The sequence below is a fragment of the Saimiri boliviensis genome, chromosome 1 (assembly GCF_048565385.1).
Source record: "Saimiri boliviensis isolate mSaiBol1 chromosome 1, mSaiBol1.pri, whole genome shotgun sequence".
NCBI classification, from domain to species: Eukaryota; Metazoa; Chordata; class Mammalia; order Primates; family Cebidae; genus Saimiri; species Saimiri boliviensis.
In genome coordinates, this window is record NC_133449.1 from 88,930,663 (window position 1) to 88,951,791 (window position 21,129).

General features: G+C 42.2%; 1 pseudogene; it reads left to right on the forward strand.

Moving 5' to 3' along the window:
* Positions 1-2,790: 2,790 nt before the first annotated feature.
* On the forward strand, positions 2,791-3,739 carry LOC101037013 (C-terminal-binding protein 2 pseudogene; annotated as a pseudogene).
* The last annotated feature ends 17,390 nt before the right edge of the window (positions 3,740-21,129 follow it).

Here is a 21,129-nt window from a genome sequence, read left to right on the forward strand (position 1 = left end):
CATGGGCTGTACCCAGCAATGCCATGGAGCAGGGTTCCCTGAAGCCTTGGGTACCTAATCCCCATTCAAGTATCTAAAAAGTAGGACCTGGAGTCAGAGATTATTCTCAAGTGCCAAGATTTAATGTTTGCCTTGTCAGGTGTCAGACTTACTTGGGATTTGTTACCCCTTTTTTCCTTCCTATTTCTCCCCATTAGAAAGGTGTACCCTGTGCTTGTCCCACCAGTGTATCTTGGAAGCAGATAGCTTGTTTGATTTCATAGGCTCACAGCTGGAGGAGAATTTGACTCAGAATGAATCATACCTTGAGTCTCATCCATATCTGATTTAGATGATATTTAGATGAGACTCTGAACTTCAGACTTTTGAGTTCAATCTGCAATGAGTTAAGACTTTAGGGGCCACTGAGATAGAAAGAATGCATTTTGTATATGTGAAGGACTTGAATTTTGGGGGATTGGGGGTGAAATGGTATGGTTTGATTGATTGTGTGCCTCCAAAATTCACGTTCAAAATCTCCAATGCAGCAGTATAAAGAGATAAAGCCTTTAGGAGGTGATTAGGTCATGAGGGCTCCACTTTTGTGAATGAAATTAAGGCCTTTAAAGGGGATTTATATAGCATTTGGCTCTTTCGTCCTTTTGTTTCTTTGGCTATGTGAGGACACAGCATTAGTCCCCTCAAGAGGGCATAGTAACAAGAAGCTACCATGGAAGCAGAGACCAAGCTCTCACCAGACACCGAATCTACCACAGCCTTGATCGTAGACTTCCCAGACTTCAGACTATGAGACACAAATTTCTGTCATTTATAAATTACCCAGTCTCAGGTATTCTGTTACAGCGGCACAGACAGACACCCAAACACACATCACCTCACCCTACAAAACTTCAAGAGCTGCCAACAACAACTGTCACTTAGAAGGGGCCGTGCAGGAAGGAGCTGAATAACAGATTCTAGAGAGAAAGTCTAAACTGCAGCTTAAACGTGTGAGATAATATATACTCCTTGAAAGAGGCCAGGCCCAGTGGCTCAACCAGTAATCCCAACACTTTGGGAGGCCAAGGTGGGAGGATCATGAAGTCAGGGGATCAAGACCATCCTGGCTAACATGGTGAAATCCCATCTCTACTTAAAAAAAAAAAAATACAAAACGATTAGCCAGCCGTGGTGGCACGTGCCTGTAGTCCCAGCTACTCGGGAGGCTGAGGCAGGAGAATCGCTTGAACCGGGAGGTGGGGGTTACAGTGAGCTGAGGTTGCACCACTGCACTCCCTGAACCAATCATAAAACATACCACTTCTAGTTAAGCTACTGTCTAGGCTAAACAACAACAACAACAAAAATTAGAGTCACAAAGTCAAGAGGGAAAACAGCCTGGTGTCACATTTCTTCATAGCCATGTTCAGTGGTAGAAGAGAGTGGCACAACACCTATGAAACCTTCTGAAAAGAAGGTGAGATCCAAGGATTTTTATATTTATTGAAACTGTGATGTAGTTGTAAATAAAATGGACAAATTGGATTATTTGCATAAACCTTCTTATTTGCATCAGGAATCTACTAGAAGCCAAACTTCATCCAACCAAAAGATTACTAGAAAATTTATGACAAGCCGGGCGCGGTGGCTCAAGCCTGTAATCCCAGTACTTTGGGAGGCCGAGGCGGGTGGATCACGAGGTCGAGAGATCGAGACCATCCTGGTCAACGTGGTGAAACCCCGTCTCTACTAAAAATACAAAAAATTAGCTGGGCGTGGTGGCGCGTGCCTGTAATCCCAGCTACTCAGGAGGCTGAGGCGGGAGAATTGCCTGAACCCAGGAGGCGGAGGTTGCGGTGAGCCGAGATCACGCCATTGCACTCCAGCCTGGGCAACAAGAGCGAAACTCCGTCTCAAAAAAAAAAAAAGAAAAAAAAAAAAAAGAAAATTTATGACAAAAAGACAAGACAACGTCCTCTTTTCTTAAATAGATTACTAAGCTTAAAACAAATGCCAAGTGAAGTCAGAACAAAAATGCAAATGTCATATGCCCTGACAATGTAGAATTATTATAACTAACAAAAATCAACAGAGGAAGAGAAAAAGATGAGAGGCATGGTAGACATAATGGTTCTGCTGAGGATAAAGGATAAACTTTTAAAAAATCAAATCAAAGACCTAATTATATGGAACAGTACAAAGGCAAACAGTAAGAAAGATAATATCATTGTAGTACCAGGAGGCAGAGAGGAAAAGATATGCCCTCATTCTATCCATTGGACATATCCAATAGGTACTATGTAAAGCAACAGAGGACTGGGATATTAGATTTATGAAACTAATAAATGTAAAAGAGTTAAACTCACCTCTTTAAAAAGATATATTCAGATTATATCACAACATAAAATTGAATTCTGTGCTGAATATAAATTCTCAGAAAAGCTGAAAATAATAGAATGGACAAAAATATATTAGGCAAACACATACAAAAAGAAGAAAATCACAATCTGAATATTATACAAAGTTGAATTCAGGCTAAAAAGCATTTAACAAGTCAGAGAAGGGTATTTTATAATACCAAAGGGTATAAATTTCAATGAGGATAAAACAATGTGAATATATATGAGCTCTAGAGTAATACAAAGGACATTCAAAGTGAAGTAGAGAAAAATCACATCAGTCTATAGAGTTAGTGGACAGATTTATATTGGGTTCATAATGGCATCACGCACACAGACTCCTGCAAGTTCCCCTAAGTTCTTAGAGGATTGCTTTGTCTTTTGATCTGAGATTTGCACAGTTCCATAAAGAATGGCTCCTGTGGATAAGCACAAGGTCAAAAGACAGTAATTGGACAGAATCTGTCAAGGAATCCGCCCCCAGGTATCCCACCCCTTGCAGCACTGCTGGACCACTGCAAATGCACCGTGGAGATGCCCATCCTGAAGGACCTGGCCACCGTGGCCTTCTGTGATGCAGAGTCCACGCAAGAGATCCACCAGAAGGTTTTAGATGAAGCCTTGGGCACTATGACCTACCACAAAATCACCGTCACCAGGGAGGACCCGGAGAAGTTCAAGGTCCTGAGACTGATTGTGCAGTTAGGCAGTGGCCAGGACAATGTGGACATCAAGGCTACCTGAGAGCTCAGGATTGCTGTGTGCAATGTCCCTTCCAAAGTCGAGAAAGAAACACCCAACTCCACCATCTGCTACATCAGCCATCTGTACCAGAGGAACTGTGGCTGTACCAGGCACTGTGGGAAGGCATGCCGGTACAGAGTGTGGAGCAGATCCACCAGGTGGATCAGGAGCAGCCTGCATCCCTGGGAAGATGCTGGGCCTCAGCTGCATTGGTCACACGGAGCAGACCGTTGCAGTTCAGCCCAAGACCTTTGGATTCAGGGTCATACTTTATAACCCCTACTTGCAGTGTGGGATAGAGCAGCCCTGGGCTGCAGAGGGTCTGTGCCCTGCAGGATTTGGTGCATCAGAATGACTGCCTCTCCTTACACTGCGATTTCAACGAACATAACCACAACCTCACCAATGACTTTACTATAAAGCAAATGAGACACGGAGAATTACTTGTGAACACAGCCTGTGCTGGCCTGGTGGATGAGAAAGCTTTAGAACAGGCCCTCACAGAGAGCAGGATATGCGGGGCAGCCCTCAACATGCACCAATCAGAGCCCTTTAGCTTTGCTCAGGGTCCATTGAAAGATATCCCGAATTTCATCCTTATTCCCCACACTGCCTGATACAGAAAATGAGATGAACTAAAAGAACTTGACAGTCTTTTTAACTGATTCTGGACACATGCATCATTGATGGTGCAGTGTTAAAACTACAAGACCTAGAAAACTGAAAATGTCGTCTGCTTATGGAAGCGCTAAAAGACCAGGATGTGATTTATTAACAACCGGCTTCTGTTACTGTGTGTTATGTTTTTCATCTGTGCATCAAATCCCACAAAATAAACAGAGCTTTTTCCTTTGTCAGTCCCTTGGTCCTAGCAGGTCCTGAACACCCTGTTCTAGAATGTTGCATCAAGAGTTCAAACATCAAAATAAAAAATACAGAAGAGTGAAAATGTCGTCTGCTTACGGAAGCGCTCAAAGACCAGGATGTGATAATAATTATTAACAACCAACTTCTGTTATTGTGTTATGTTTTTTATCTGTGCATCAAATCACACCAAATAAATAGAGCTTTTGCCTTTGTCAGTCCCTTAGGCATAGCAGGTCCTGAACACCCTGTTCTAGAATGTTGCATCAAGAGTTCAAACATCAAAATAAAACATATAAAGAGGAAATCCTTAGCCTGTGACTCTGGTCCCTTTGGTCTACAGGAGCTGGTTACCTCTTTTTGCTAACAGGAAGATTGCATTACTACAAAATGGGGAGAAAACCGTTTGCCTGTGGTAGACACTTGACGCATAGGATCGAAGACAGTACAGGCTCCTGTACAGAGAAGCGTCTTCTCACATTTGAACCACCTACTGAGCGGACAAGTTGGTTTAAGTTCAGTAAAACCCTCTAATAATGAAAAGAAAGTTAAGTTTCACAAGCTGTTTGTACTTAAATATATTTTTTCAATTTCAGATCCTCTGCTCTTTATTGAGTGGAAAGTCTTGAACTAAAAGGGTTCAAGAAGATAATGTTGCATTTCCTTATGTCTCGGGAAACTTGTCAGATTGTCTATGAGCAAACCCACTTTTTTAGACATTAATAAAGTCTTTTCTTCATGTGATATTTCATACAAGGACACTTCAGATGAATTAGATGTGACTGATTTTAACAAATCCTGTTAGATTTGTATCAACTAGTTACATGCTCTATTCATAGTCTTTTGTGAATCATTGCCTTTTTGTTTAAAAGAATGGCCTATTTTGAGCCTCTGTATAGGTACATTCTTGTTTTGTCACAAAAGAGATTTTAAAATGTCCCAAACAGAAAAATAACAGCTATCAGAAGTATATTTTGTTTTAGTCTGAGTTGCCATGATTCATACTCAAGTATTTGTTTATTGTAAAGGTGGACATTTAGCATTCACTGCCATTTTTAATAAAGAGAAGTAAAAGAAATTATAGTAGCATAGAGCTGACAAGGAGCCCATATGCAGAACAGATAAGAATTGCCTATTTTATATTGGGTTGTTAAATAAACAACCCAATATAAAAATAGGTAGGAAACTTAACAGTGACTTAACAAAAAGAATGTTCAAATGGCTTATCAACATTTGAAAAGTTTCCTAACCTTATGAGCTCCTTAGAGAAATGTAAGTTAAAAATACAATGAGATGTCACTTTATTCCCACCAATTGTGATCAAAATTAAAAAGATCAACAATACCAAGCATTGGTGAAAATGAGGAGGAACAGGAATATTCATATCCTGCTGTTAGAAGAATAAACTGTAAAACCACTTTGAAAACAGTGTCTTTTTTTGGCTGGGTACAGTAGCTTATGCCTATAATCCCAGCACTTTGGGAGGCCCAGGCAGGTGGATCATGAGATCAAGAGATCGAGACCATCCTGGTTAACAAGGCGAAACTCCGACTCTACTAAAAATACAAAAATTAGCTGGGCATGGTGGTGTGCGCCTGTAGTCCCAGCTACTCAAGAGGCTGAGGCAGAATTGCTTGAACCCAGGAGGTGGAGGTTGGGGTGAGCCAAGATCACGCCATTGCACTCCAGCCTGGGTAACAAGAAACTCCGTCTCCAGAAAAAAAAAAAAAAGAAAAGAAAACGGTGTTTTTTTAACAATACAATGCCTGAATCTGTCTATAGAAATGGGCAACACTCACACGCACACACACCCCACCCAAATAATGTCTGAGAATGTTCATAGTAGCATTATCCATAATAATCCAAATATCCATTAACAGAGGATGCATAAATTTTGGTGTATTCATATAATAGAATACCATGAAACAATCAGTATTAGTGAATTGCTGCTACATACAACAATATGTATGAATCTCATGATTATAGCTCTTTCAGAGAAGTTAAACACAAGAGTATATGTACTTTATGCATATCAGTGGTAATACATGATTTCATTTATATGGTATATGAAAACTAGTAAAACTAAGTTATGATTTTCAAAGTCAGAATGGTGGTTGCTTTGAAGAATTTGTAGGTGGGAGTGATTTGAGAACTAAAGAAAATGTTTCTGGGATGCTGCTACAAAGGTATTCACTTATTCATAACTTAATTGAACTACACTTTTGATTTGTGCATTTTTCAGCATGCATGCCCTACTTCAATCAAAAATTTCATTTAAAAAAGAAAAAAAAATCAGCAGCCAAAAGTATTTTTAAGTTTATTTCTGTTGGATTGAGCCACTGGAATTGTGGAGTTTGTTACAGCAGCTAAAACTACTCTAACTACTACAGAACTTTAGAGGTTATCAACAGTCATTTTACAGATAAGGCAACTGTGGCCTACAAAATTAAGGGACTTAACCAATGTCACAGAGCTAGTTAGTGACAAGCTGTGGTCTATTAGCCTCCAAATCTAGCAGGTCATTTTTTTTTTCTTTTTTACTATGTTTCACTGCCTCAACTTAATGTGCACACCACTTAACACTCTCATCCCACTTGGCTCCCAATAAACAAACCATAATAATAGAAAGTGTTATCTACCCACTCAGCAGACAATTTCATATGATAGTACCTACTGAAATTGCTTCTCAAATTACCCAAAAGTCTTCCTGTAAATCTTAGTAATTGAGTTTTACATATAACACTTTGAAAAAGAAATAATACTTCTCCCAAATTGAAAACCTTATTAGCTAATTCCAAGTGTTTTGCTACCCCAAAATCAGGCAACCATTTTACAGTTTTTTTAACTTATTAGTGATGTGATGGATTAGACCTTCTGATTAAGCCAAATGATCCCCTCTAATGTCCCAAAAGAGTGGTACAAATGGAAAATGTCTTTAAAATAAACATGTCTGAACAAAAATCAAAAGTATGAACAAAGAAAATCATGTGTTAACCACTCAAAAGAGCAAACCACAGAAGCTTAAGAATCTTTCAAGAGAACTTATTAGCATTTCTGGGCATTTGTCTTCCAGTGAAAATCTCAGCCAGTCCTAGGCAGCTGTCCCCAGTTTTTAGCTTAAGTGAAAAAACACACACTGGAGGCTGAGTGGCAGAAGAGAACGCAATCCCACACTTCATCTTCCCCAGCTAGGACTCCTGTTCTGGGAGATGGGAGTCAGGTTCAGAGTCCTCCAGGTAAAAGCTGTGTTGATCTCATCATAAAGAAAACTCAGATTAATTCTGTGGAGCAACAGTGAAGCCAGCCTTCCCCATTTCTCTATCTTTTTTTTTTTCTTTCCTGAGCCAGGGTCTCATTTTGTCACCCAGGCTTGAGTGCAATGTCAAGATCACAGCTCACTGCAGCCTCATCTTCCTGGACTCAAGTGATCCTCCCACCCTAGCCTCAGAGTAGCTGGGACCACAGGCACATGCCACTATGCCCAGCTAATTTTTGTGCTTTTTGTAGAGATAGAATGTTGCCATGTTGCCCAGGCTGGTCTTGAACTCCTGGGCTCAAGTGATCTTTCCGCCTCGGCCTCCCAGTGCTGGGATTACAGATGTGAGCCACTGCACTCAGTCCCCAGTCTCCATTTTTGACCACACTCTAACTTCTAGTATGTTGCTGTATAGATTGAATTGTGTTCCCTCAAAATTCACATGTTGAAATCCTAACCCCTTGATGTAACTGTATTTGGAGATAGTGCCTTGAGGGAAGAAATTAAGGTCGAATGAGGTCATATGGGTGGGGACCTAAATATGACAGGACTCAGGTCCTTTATCAAAAGGGGAAGAAACATCAGAAATCTCTCTCCCCCTCCATATGCACAGAGGAAAGGCCATGTGAGGACATACCAAGAAGATAGCTATCTGCACTAGAGAGAGAGCCAGTATGAGAAACTGACTCAGCTAGCACCTTGATCATGGACTTCCCAGCCTCTAGAACTGTGAGAAAAATAATGTCTGTTGTTTAAGCCACCCAAGCTTAAACATTGTGTTACGGCAGCCCAAGCATACTAATACACTTGCTAATTTGGATAACTATGTTGCTGCCAGATCATTTCCGGGCAAAATCCCCTCTTGGTGACATTTGCAACTTCAGAGGGAGCACTTAAAGACCCCAAACTCTTCAATATCAAAAAACATCAATCCCAAGTAGTAAAATTCTAGGCATCATGACAGACCTTGCAGAAAGTTATGTGTAGGAAACAGACTGGCAAGTTTAGATGGAAACAGATCAAAGAACTTTAAATATCTAGCTAAGAAGTGTGGAATTTATTTCAGAGACAATGATGAGTCACTGAATGTGAGAAGAAGCTATCATGAAAAAAGCTGTACTTTGGAGACAGAACTCTGCCAGCAGTGCAGAAAATTTTTATTATTACTATTATTTCAATGATTTTTATAATAGCTAGCATTGATTGAGCACTTACTCTTTGTCAAGCACTCTGTATGCATTATCTCTATTTAATTAAATGAGGGAAAATTGTAAGAAAGACTAAAATGGACCAAAAAGATTACTGGGTGTCATAAATGGAAAACAAGGCATAATCTGGGTTATGATTATTTTTAGCTATTCTACAGCACTGTAAAATGCAGAAAACTGACAACGATGCAAATAACTTTCATCCATTGAAATGCAAATGAATCTCCTCAGCAGAATGCAAATCGATTGTTGCCTTTTAATAGACTCGGTTTGCACTTATTTGTAAATTTCATTTCGGCATTCCTTATTGTCTATATTATATGTGAATTATCTTGTAAGCCAGTTATGTCATCTCACTCATTTCTTGATGAGTTATATAAAATCTGACATATTATATATGTCATCTCATTCATTTGATGAGTTATATAAAATCTGACATACTTATTATATATATAATTGGTATTATCTCCAATTTACAGATAAAGAAACTGAGACTTTGAGAAGGACAGTAACCTGCCAAGTTCACATTGCGGCCTTCCAGTCAGAATGGAAGATTAATTGACTTTTCTGATGACCAGAATGGCTTCCATATGCCCTATTTCTGGAGCTTGTCTTTGAAGTCCTCCCCATCACCCCTCTGCAGGAAAGTCTCCCTTCTGTATTATATTATCCCACCATCCACAATGCTCCTACCACTGCCTGACCCATCTGGCCAAGTAGTAACTGTAAACCAATAATGAAAAAGTAATCACAAGAATTGCTGTTCTGTAAAATGGATTTGGAGAAACACAGCCTCCATTTTTTTAATATATTCTGTCAGTCACCATATTTTGTGTGTAAGTAGGTGGAGGAGGTGGAGGCAGGAGGGATGGACAGCTTGGTTGACCATATACAAACACTGCCCACCATCATAAACAGAGGCTCTACCTCTGTCTCTAATAATATTGGAAATATTAAAGATACTGTTCATGATGATTCCTAATCATTCAATTCACATATTCCTAGTATTATAGATTTATGATCTAAATGAAATCATAACATGATTCCTAAATGAAATAGTAACATGATAATAATTATTTAAATATGCGTACTCCTATATGTTATAAGCTCTTTCAGATGTACTATTATGAGGCAGCCTTGGGAAATAGGCCTAATTTATGTTATTATTCTCTCAATTTTACAAGTTCCATACAAATGAAGGGACTTACCCAACCCAAAGTTGGCCAGTCAGACATTATAAAAGCTGACTTTTTCCTCCTTAATCCAGATGAGGTCTTTCTTGACTATCCTAAACTGCACCACCCCATCCCATCTTTCTTTCCCCTTACACACACATACAACACCTCTGCATATATGCACACACAGTATTAACCTTGGCCCGCGACTGCAGGTCAGTACTCACAGCCTCTTAGACATTCCTTCTACTTCCCACACTCCCACCCTTTCCCTAAACCCACAGCTATAGGCTAAGACCTCCTCCTCCGGGTCTCTTGAGACAGAGTTTCACTGCTGTCACCCAGGCTGGAATGCAGTGGCCAGATCTCAGCTCATTGCAACCTCTCCCTCCTGGGTTGCAATTTCTCCTGCCTCAGCCTCCCAAGTAGCTGGGATTACAGGCATGCAGCACCATGTCCAGCTAATTTTTGTATTAGCAGAGATGGGGTTTCACTATGTTGGTCAGGCTGATCTCAAACTCCTGACCTCAGGTGATCCGCCTACCTTGGCCTCCCAAAGTGCTGGGATTACAGGCATGAGCCACCATGCCCGGCCCTCTTTTGGGTCTTCATTTACATGTTTCTTCTTCCACCATCCAGGACTGGGCCAGCTGTGTCTACCACTTGCTTCCATAATGTTCTATGCTTCTCTCATGAGAGCTTTTGTCACACTACAATGTAATTGCCTCTTTATTTGTCTATGTCACCTAATCAATTGTGAGCTCCACAAAGGCAGAAACGTGGCACATTGAAGATGATCAATAAATGCCTGTTGCATGTTTAAAAGAACTCATATGTTGTCTTAAGAACAGATCCAACCTCAGGCGAGACCCAGGTCTTCCCTCAAGTCTCAAATGGAAACCAGTAGCTGGGCTCAAACACAGCTTTGAGTGATGCTGAGCAGTCAAGTCTTTTGAATTTCCAACAAGCCATGCTTTCTAAGAGAAACAAATGTCCCCCTCAGGGCCAGCATTTCCCCAGGTCCAAATATCTTCCAAAAAAAGCAAACTAAGCTCTTCAGAAAACTGTTTACCAGCTTGTAGCCACCAAGGGAGTCACGCACTTATGTCTTCAGGGATGTCAAAAGGAAAACATTTTGCCCTCGGCTGTGTCAGTAGGGAATGGGAAGAGTCAGGTCTCCTGCCTTGGCTGGGAGGGAAGGTAAATTTGACCTGAATTCTCTTTCCTGCCTCTGAGATCTGGCTTCTCTTCCCTGACTACCAAACCTCCAGTCTTTAATAAAATTACCTAATATTTATTCAGCTTTTACTGGGTGTCAGGCACTATTTTCAGCACTTGAGATCTACCAATTCATTTAATCCTCAAAACAATCTATGAGGTAGGTGTTACTATTATCCCTATTTAATAAATGAAGAAACTGATGCACAGAAAGCTGCAGAAAGCTACCAAGGTCACTAGTAAGTGACAGAGTTGAGATTCAAAGCTAAACAGTCTTTTATCCGCCTTGAGGACTATCTCGGGACCCACTAGTTCAGGACTACATCCTCCAAGAAGCCTGCCTGACCACGTCAACACAGGCATCAACTCTGTCCCCACTCTGAAGTTTTCTAGCAATTACTTTCAGCACAATGTAATTGGTAATTAACTCCCCTTCCGGTGTTCTTATGTGGAAATCAAGGCTAAAAGATGCTGTCCCCTCTTCTTTTTTCAGTTCCAAGTGGGAACTTCACTCTGCATAGTATTTCACCTTCACAAAAGGAATGCAGGAGTTGGTCAAGTGAGAATGTGCTTCAGCTGTGCAAAGGGACAGCTTATTACCAGCTAAGGAAACATTTGTCGCTCAGCAGAATTGAAAAGTGGTATATATTCCTAAAGAAAACCTCCACTAGAGCATTTAGAAAGTTATCCTAGCTCTAGAAGGAGAAGAACCTCTTATGCTTCTCATTGCCTACAAGAACAAAAACTACTAAGAGATATACGTTGCCCTCCATGACATAAGATGAGAGCCCCGTAGCACTATCAGGATACAGCAGATCAGGGAGTTAAGCTCTGGGCTGCAGAGCCTGTTTCTTCATCTTCATTTCATAAATGCTTCATAACTAATGATGCTGAGATGACAATCTTTATCCTATTAGGCCAATTCTCTTGCAGAAATCAATAGTCTGTCAGGGGAAATCCTTTTGGGCAGAGATTATTTAATCATCTTCATTATCATCATCATGATGAGGGATAACATTTATTGAATTCTCATTATGGGCAAGTCACGGTAGATGAATTACCACTTCGCATTCTCCTTCTAGCCTTGGAAAACGTTTATTAAATATCAGGGGGCACAAGGCACTGATTACTCACATTAAACCAAGCCAGTGCCTGTCCTCAGAGGGCATTATTTCAGGCAGCCTGGAAGAGGACCCACAAAGAGGAGTAATGAAACCTGTCCGCACATTGTTGAAAAACAAGGTTTCTACATAAATGGTGATATGATATGTAATGCCCTAAGAAGTGGGTTCAAATCCTTCCTCAGCTACTATTTGCCTGCAGGCGAGTTACCTAGTAGCTCTGAGCCTGAGTTTCCCCAAAGGAAAAATGGAATAAAGAATAGCTCACCAGAGCTGTGATGACCAAATTATGCAATGGCTGAGAGCACCTAACAGAGTAAGCTCTCAGGGCAGGCCCAATCTCTTCTCCCAGATATGGACATCCCAAACTTCCCCTTTGATGTGTCAACATTGTTGACCAACTTTTATAGACTTTTAAAAACTCTTTTCTAACTTACCACACAGAACAAAATGTACATCTTTTAGCCTTTTCTTGATATTCCAGGGTCATAACTGAGATGCCAGACTGCTTCTACACTGAGTGGCTCCTGTCTGTAGATTTTACTGTGTTCTTCTTTTGGGGAACTTTTCAGAGTGTCAGCTTCAAGCAGCACTCCGGTCTTCCACCCTTATTCCCACCCCCAACTCCCCACCCCACCCCCCCACTCCCCACCCCACCCCACCACCACTCTACCCCATCCCCCACCCCCACCCCGGTCTCCCCAACTCCCACCTGGACTTTGCCACATCAGCAACCTCAATTTTCACAAAACTAATTCAAAATAGATTCCGGCCAGAAGACACCCCCACTATTATTTCCTGCAGAGTGATGTTCATAGACAGGCCTTGTGGCAGGTCCTCTCCTTTGTCCTCAGGGGTGTTTGGAGCTAACTTCCAAATCTGTGAGTTTCTTAGACGTTGAATTACCTCCCCACCCTCAAAAAAATTCAGGAGATAGGTTGCTGCTAAATACATGTGTAACTTACAACTTGTATTTTTCCTTTAGCCTGCATGAGTTACTTCTTAAGCCTTAGGTGGGAGAGTAAAAAGTAGGAAGAGATAGAGATAGCTTTCTGATAATTCCCCTTTATCCTTTCGTTCCCAAATACTTGGTGTGGGTGTTTGTAGCTAACACTGAGCATAGTTCTGAAATCAGTAAATTTCCCCATAAAATGGCAGACAAGTTCTGGCTGAACACCAAAGCAAATGGAGGTCTTTTTAGTAATATTCAAAGCGTTTCCTCTTCCTATTTGCCTGTCCAAATAAACCCAAGCTTGCAAATCCAGTTAAAATCTTGTCTTTTTATGACATGAAACCTTTCCTGACCAACCCAGTGCACCCTGACCTGTCCTTCTCTGCTCTTGACTCAGTTATTCATCCAGCCTCTTGAGACCACATTGGCAAGGTTGCCTCCCACTTGGATTTAACTCTTCACATGCAACCTTTCTGCATTAACCCATCCTCCCTCTGACCACATATAGAGCTTGTACTATCTGTAAATTTTACTGAAAATCATTTTTGGTAATGATCTTGTAGAAATGTCTGCCTTACCCCCCTACTCTCAACATCTAGTGGTTAAAACTTTGGGCTTTCTGGGTCATGGCTATACCCTGGGAAAAGCAGTGCCCACCTCCACAACACACACACACACACACACACACACGACCGTAAGCTAAAGGGGAAGTTGCTGGCAGCTTCAAAACTCTTGCTTCCAACTGGCCTGTTGTCTCAAGGGTAGAACTACTCAGCCAGTTTGGGTGCACAACTAACTGGCTCAAAATAAAACTCCAGGCCTCCAGAGTGTGAGGAGCTAATAAATCCTTAGTGAATAAGACTTTCTAAATTGAGTTTATTTTATGAGGCAATTTGAGAGCACTTCTGGCTTTTTGTACTAGAACAGCAAACTGCAACTGTAAATATTAACAAGATGGGGTTGAGGGGTTGGGAGGTGTGGGGTAAGGAAACTGGGCATCAGACATGGTTCCAAAACAGGATTGTCCTGTTAAGTGAGATTCCTTATCACTGACCCCTGCTCGCTAATCCAAGCTACCTTTAGGAAAATGCAGTTTCCAGAAAGACAAAACACTACATACTTGATGGAAGGGGACAGCGCTCTGCTGTGTTAAAAATCACATGAGCATGATTATTAATTCCATATTTGTCAAATTAAGGGTCTTTTTCAAACACAGATTCTCCCACACTACCTCCGTCATTTGTAGAACGTTTTATAAACTTGAGTGGCATGTATGTGCCTGTGTGTGCGAGTGTGTGTGCGTGTGTGTGTGTTTGGTTGCAGTTGTTTTGTGTTTGCTAAGTGCCAAGTATATTCCTTTGTGGGTTGCCACAGAGTAATTTGATAAAAGTTAACAGTTATAGAGATAGTTATGTGCCTTATGGTTTACATGGATCATCTCATAATCATATTGCTATTACTCCCAAATTACAGATGGAGAAACTAAGGCCCAGGAAAAATCACCTGCTGAAGGTTATACAACTTGCAATGTACGTATTGTATTATATAATATATCATATCACATTTTTTTTTAACACAGGGTCTCACTCTGTCGCCCAGGCTGGAGTGCAGTGGTGCGATCTCGACTCACTACAACCTCTGCCTCCCAGGTACAAGCGATTCTTGTGCCTCAACCTCCCGAGTAGGTAGTATTACAGGCGCCCACCACCACACCCAGGCTAATTTGTGTATTTTTAGTAGAGAGGGGGTTTCACCATATTACAACTTGCAATTTAAACATAGAGATTCAAATGTAGGTCCCCTCACTCCAGGGACAGGCTTCCCAGCCCGTTTAGTGTTGCTTCAAAGGCAGGGAGTCAACAGACCAAAGCTCCGAGGTTCTAAAGGAGATTATGAGCCTCGTTGGAGGTCTGCACTGAGGCCCTCACCCTAATGGGTAAGTGGACTTCTCCACTAGGCAGAATGCATACACGGTGGGAGGCATTTCTTGGTAATGGGCACATTCCCTGGGACTTCCAGCATCAGGTGGCAAGCAACCTATGCTCTTGCCTGGGCTCTGCCTCTGAAAGCTGCGTAAGCCTGGGCAGCTCATCCCGCCTTTATATTCTACGTCAAAGGACAGAGCTGTAACTCAGCAAGGAGCTGAGAAAAGGCTGAATCAAGGCCAGGGAGGAAGATGGGCTTTGGAGGTTCCAGAGTGTGAGCCACGGCATTAACATCACAGAAAGCTGCCTCCTGCTCTTTCTAGGTGGGCAGCTTGTCTTTGCTAAGTCCCAGTGAGTTTAGGATTTAGGCTGATGTGATCCAAAGATTATACCCTTTCCTAGGATACTGCAGTCAACTCATATGGCGTCAAAGTCTCATCCAAAGGACTCTATCACCAGAGGGGATATGAAGTCCCTTTCCTCCATCCACTTATCCCCCCATCCCACTCTGATATCCTCTGCCCTCCCCAGCTGAATCATCCCCAAACCCCACTGCTTTGTGGATAGGGCAGGTATGTGGTGTGGTAGGTATGCTTATAGCACTGTTAGGACTCCTGTGTCTCCACTCAGAGACAGTGTACTTGAAGAACAATAGCCAACATCAGATGGATCATGACACAGGACATTAGAACAGAGTGCATCTGCCTCAGTTTTGATGGAGACACCAAAACGACAGATAGCAGTATGTCAAAGGAAGTGGAAGGCAGACCTTCCAGGCAGACATGCACAGTGTAAGAATTTACAAAGAGAATGAAGACAAATCTGTTCCATGAGGCCTCAAGCAGATTAAGGATACAAATTGAGTCACAGAAGGATCTTAAATTGATTGAAAGAGACTCCTAAAATGCCTCTTCCCCCATTTCTCTTATTGGCCTGACCCGCTGTAGAAATCCCACCATTCCTTTGTCATAGCCACATGTTAGAGTTAAAAATTTCTTTGAAGGGAGTGGTTTTAGGATGTGATTTACCACTCCACTCTCGTTTCAGGGATAGGGATGAGCTGCCTCTAATAACTCACCAAAGAGGGTCTCCAAGGCAACCACTCAGGATGCGCTGTTGTGTGGCTTCTCCAACAGAAAACACTGGGGACTGGTACCTGGCTCATGTCTGAGAAAGATCACAAAGGACTATATACTGAAGTCTGACTCTGGCACAGGAAATGTAGAAGTTGATTTAAAAAAAAAAAAGCAACTGCGTGGTGATAGCTGAGAGAGGCTGCTGCAAAGGAACAAGCCCATGAGTGACATGTGAGCCACTCAGAAAAAAAAAGGCATGAGGTCTTCATGGACCCTGAGAGGGATGCCAGGAAGGGGCTGGCAATATATCCAGTGTCCAGAAGCTGAGGCAGGAGTCCCAAGGAACACCTGAAATAAGAGGACAGGGAGAGGGACCCAGTAGGAAAACCCCAAAGAACCTACAAAAGCACTCAACAGAGAGACACTTTCCAGGCTCCAGAAGCACATATCCACGCAGCCAGTAAAAACTGTCCTCTTCTCTCCTTCTCTCTCTCACCAATTAATGGGGGAATCAAAACAGCAGCAAAAAGGTGGTGAGAGAGTAGAGGGGAACATAGGGCAAGATCCCCCATTCCCACTCAAAAACTCCCAAAGTGAGGAGGTGCAATCTTGAGGGTGGAACAGGGAAATATTTCAGTTGGTCTAGATCAGAATTTTGATTTATATCTTTAGACTGGCTGTTCCCATTCCTGAACTGAGTCTGTGTGAATGATAGGGGCTGCTGGACCATCTGCTTCCTAAAGATAAGCATGGAGGCCATGAGCCTGCCCTCCAGGGGCAGAGAACGGATCTCCCCAATGAGTTAGTCTAGATATAGAGAAGGCAGTGTTCTTCTCTTTCCCTCACAAGTCCTGCTTCTTCCCTCTATGGGTTATAAGCAAAATGGCTATAACCAACAGTCTAGTTCAGTCTCTCAGACAATTAGAGCAAAATGATCTGATGGGTTCTCTCTCCATTCCAAACAAGGTCTTCTGTCCTTCACATCTTCATCCCTCACCACAAACACTCTGGCCTGGCAGCAGCTTCCCAAGGAGCAAAGAACCTTCATGGAGTCAAAGAGACCACTCAGAGGGTCAAGAAGGTCACAAAGGACTTGAACCTCCCCAATATGCTTTCAACCCCTTCATTGGGCCCGATGGAGTACAATTTGGGGCTGCTGAAAAGTCTCCTACTCCTAAAATGTCTCTCCTCCATTTCCCTCATTGGCCTGACCCACCGTAGAAATCCCATCATTCCTTTGTCATAGCCACATGTTAAAATATTCTGAGAAAGGGGAGATACTTTATGTTCATCTTTCAAACCTTATTTTAAATTACTATACTTCTTAAAATTTTAATCTGTGGTTTTTGATAAACTTATATTTCATGTATTCCTTTAATATTATTTAACATTATGATATGGTTTGGGTGTGTCCCCACCCAAATTTTATCTCCAAATGTAGTTCCCATAATCCCCAAGTGTCATGGGAGGAGCCTGGTGGGAGGTAATTGAATCATGGGGGTGGTTACCTCTCCATAAGGTTCTCATGATAGTGAGTGAGTTTAACATGATCTGGTGGTTTTATAAGGGGATTTTCCCCACCTTTGCTATGCACTTCTCCTTGCTGCTGCCATGTGAAGAAAGATGTGCTTGCTTCCCCTTCCACCACAATTGTAAGTTTCCTGACACCTCTCCAGCCATGCAGAACTGTGAGTCAATTAAATCTCTTTCCTTTATAAATTATCCAGTCTGGAGCATGTATTTAATAGCAGCATGAATGGACTAATACACATATCACCACAATTTAAGTATCATGAAATCAAATATAATATTGAATGTGCCTTAAAAAATACATGTCTCTTCAGAAATTCTGATCCTTCCATATGTGGGGGCTCACGCCTCCACTGCCACATTCTCTTGGTGGAATACCAGCTTAGAACTGGAAGAGAGCATAGCTTAGAGAGAGAGAAAAAAAGCAAGACTGCCCCATACTAGTTGGTCAGAGGGTGCAGACAAAAGGGAACAGGCTTGCTGATGATGGTACCAAAATAATAGGTTGTCATCTTAGGTCAAGGAGGCACAGCAGGCATGTCGGGATCTTAGGGTTTAAATTTTCTGACTTCTGATACAGAACCATAATTTCTTCCAAAAGGATAGAGAGTGGTATGTTTGGGTTTATGACTGTAAAACTCTGTCTCATAAATAGCATCCCATTTCTTACATACAATAATTCATTGTTCATCTATAAAGATGTTTGAGAAAACCAGCTGGGAATCAGAGCATGCAGGAGGCAATTTTGAAACCAGTTTTGCACCTTGTAACAAGCCACATGACCCTGGGCACCTCTCTTACCTTCTCTGAAACTATTTTCCTCAGTGGTAAAAATGGGATAAAAATAAATATCCTGAACATCTGCTGTGAAGCCTGAATCATCACTAGAAAATATGTTGAACACAGCGCATTGCACACAGTAGGTGTTTGATATCATTTTCAGCAATTTTATGACAGAAGCTTTCCCTACAGACTCTGAATACCAGGAGAAGCAAAAAGATGAGGGCTTCAGGGCCCCAAAACACAAACTACAATGTGAGCAAGATTTTTCCCAACGGGTATTGATACCATCTGCCTGGAATGTCAGACATACTCATAGCATCAGCTGGCAAGCAGTGGCCCCTGAGCAGATGCTGCTTCACTTTTCCTGTCTTGGGATCTTAGGAGATAATCATTATAGGAAGAACCTGGGATAATCCCACCCCCAGCTCACTGCAGGTCAACCAAGGGAAGGGATATGGAGGAATTCCAAAGGTGCTTAGCAGCTGAAGAGGAAAGAGCTGTAGAAATAGATAATGGGAAAGCCCCCAAAAGACTTTGTCAGTTTCCCAGTCCTGCCCCAGCCTCTCCCTCCTTCCATGGACTCTCCCCACCCCTTCCCTCATGCCAAACACACAGACACGCAGAGAATTAATTTGAGTCACACAAAGCCAGTCTTGTCACACTCCAGGCTAGGAAATGACAGGCTGCATTATCTGTGCCCAGCTATTCTTTTGTTGGCACTAACAGGAAGGCTTCCTACTATCTCTGCGGTCTCTCCTTATTTACAGCCCCAGGCGGCAGCCTCAGCAGCCCCAGCAGGTGCCTCCAGCCTGACTCAGGATGGGCCCCTCCCCTGTTCAGACAGTTTTGTTCCTAGAAGGAGGTCTCACACTCAAGCTGCACAGGACTCCAGGAGTCAGGTCTTGTCCTTACTGGGGGCAGATAGCACTGGGAAGATGCAGAGAAAAGGGATGGCAACTCATACCTGGTGTCCCTGGCTTGATAAAACGAGCCTGATCCCCAACTTTAAAGGAGGTTCTAGCCTGCTGGGGGCATCCCGACCCATCTTATAAGAGAAGTGTGTTCCTAAGGCTGTTTCTTAGCCTGTGAGTAAAACACAGCCTCTCTCCTCACTCCCTCTTTCCCAGCCACTACAGAGATCCCCTCCCAACTCCCTTCAGTGAGAAGTCTGCGAAGATCCCACCCCTGCTCTATGCCTGTCCTTTCCAGCACCATGACAGACATTATCTTACTTAAAAACAAGGTAGGCATTTTTGTACTATAATAAAGCATTTTAACATCGACGTAATTATACATATTTTACATCTGGGAATAACGAAGAGTAAGGATGTTAACTAACATACCCAAAATCACAAGTTTAGCAAGCAGTAAGTGACGATTTTAACTACATTTGCCTACCTGCAAAAACAACACTGTTTATTACAACAAACATAACAAACTGCCCTCTGGATGTAGACAAGTATGTGGGGTGGGCAATCAGGTGATTACCCCCCAACCCCCATTTACTCCCGCATAAGGGCTCTTTGAATTAACAACAGCCCTAAGCTTCTGTGCCACCAGTCAGATCTCACAGGGTCTGGAGAAGTCAACCTGTTGGCCCCAGGACACAAATGAATAAATGACCAAAATGCATGTCCCCTTGCCATAGCATAAAGCCACTGGCAGAAAATATCACCCAACCTGAGACTACATTTCACAGCCTACCTTGCACCCAGGGCAGCAACGTAGCTACTCTTACCAATGGAATGTGAGCAGAAGTAGTGTCCTCACCGACCACAGGCTGAGGTTTTTAAGAAGTAAATTCACCATCTTCACCATTGCTTTCCCTTTCTGAAGGCAAAAAGTACAAACTCCAAAACGTGCTAGTGGTTCTCAACGCTGGCTACACATAAGACACTCCTGAGCCTTTTTAAACCCCATTACAAGAGCCACACCGAAAACCAATTTAACCAGAATCCCCGGAGTGGGATCCTGGTATCAGTTGTTAAAGCTCCACAGGTGATTCACATGATCAGCCAACACGGGAACCACTGCCCTAGGCGGATGGTGAGTTGCAAGTTGGAAGAAACCTGGGTCTCTAAACAGTGCAAGGAGACAACTCACTCGCTAACAATGAAGACATACATTTGACTGTAACAGGGAGAAATAAATTTCTACCATTTTAAGCAGCTTTGGAAATTTATTTCTTATAGCAGCCAGTATTATTCCAACTAATGTAGTCCATTGGGAATCCAGATCTAATGGAATATTTTCATTTTTATTCCAAAGCAGAGTGAAGTTGCTTTTTGCTGCCACTATTTCCTTTCCATGGGTAGGGCCCAATCCTTGATGTCTGGGGACTAAAAGGCACTTTTCTGTGTCCATAGATCCATGGAATCAAGCTGAACTGTGCTGAAACAGCAAACAAGCCACCGTATTTCACATATAGAACAAATACCACTTCAAACATCTTGTCGTTTGTCATGTTAGTTTATCCTCTGTCTTAGTCCATTCAGGTTTCAATAACAATATCATAAACTCACAAGAAAACAAAAATTTACTTTTTATAGTTCAAGAGGCTGGAAAGTGCAGGATTAAGGTGCCAGTAGATTAGTGTCTGGTGAGGGTTCACTTTCTAATTCATAGATGGCCATCTTCTCACTGTGCCTTCACACAGTGAAAGGGGCAAGTAAGCTCCCTTGGGCCTCTTTAATAAAGGCACCAAATCCTATTCTTGATGGTTGGGTCCTCATGAACTAATCGTTGTTTTGAAGACCCTCCCTTTTAATACTGTTGCTTTGGGGATTCAATTTCAACATATGAATTTTGCAGGAACACAAAAATTCAGACCACTGCATGCTCCTAAGATGTCTGAGAGGAGGACCTCCTCCTGAATTACATGATAATATCATTTAAAGAT